Below are 919 nucleotides of genomic sequence, written 5' to 3'. Positions count from 1 at the left end.
GCTTTTGTTTTTTGGGAGATTTTTGGTGACTGCTTCAATTTCCTTAGTGGTTATAGGTCAGTTCAGGTTTTCTATTTCTTCCTGGTTCAGTTTTGGTAGTTGATACATCTCTAGGAATGCATCCATTTCTTCCAGGTGATCTAATTTGCTGGCATAGAGTTGCTCATAATATGTTCTTATAATTGTTTGTATTTCTTTGGTGTTGGTTGTGATCTCTCCTCTTTCATTCATGATTTTGTTGATTTGGGTCATTTCTCTTTTCTTTTTGATAAGTCTGGCCAGGGGTTTATCAATCTTGTTAATTCTTTCAAAGAACCAGATCCTAGTTTCGTTGATCTGTCCTACTGTTCTTTTAGTTTCTATTTCATTGATTTCTGGTCTGATCTTTATTATTTCTCTTCTCCTGCTGGGTTTAGGCTTTATTTGCTGTTCTTTCTCCAGCTCCTTTAGGTGGAGGGTTAGGTTGTGTACTTGAGACCTTTCTTGTTTCTTGAGAAAGGCTTGTATTGCTATATACTTTCCTCTTAGGACTGCCTTTGCTGCATCCCAAAGATTTTGAACAGTTGTGTTTTCATTGTCATTGGTTTCCATGAATTTTTAAAATTCTTCTTTAATTTCTTGGTGACCAATGCATTCTTTAGTAGGATGCTCTTTAGCCTCCATGTATTTGAGTTCTTTCCGACTTTCCTCTTGTGATTGAGTTCTAGTTTCAAAGCCTTGTGGTCTGAAAATAGGCAGGGAATGATCCCAATCTTTTGGTACCGGTTGAGACCTGATTTATGACCTAGGATGTGATCAATTCTGGAGAATGTTCCATGGGCACTAGAGAAGAATGTGTATTCCGTTGCTTTGGGATGGAATGTTCTGAATATGTCTGTGAAGTCCATTTGGTCCAGTGTGTCATTTAAAGTCTTTATTT

This window comes from Neomonachus schauinslandi, unplaced genomic scaffold (assembly GCF_002201575.2).
Source record: "Neomonachus schauinslandi unplaced genomic scaffold, ASM220157v2 HiC_scaffold_2731, whole genome shotgun sequence".
NCBI classification, from domain to species: Eukaryota; Metazoa; Chordata; class Mammalia; order Carnivora; family Phocidae; genus Neomonachus; species Neomonachus schauinslandi.
This window is presented reverse-complemented; position numbering follows the sequence as displayed.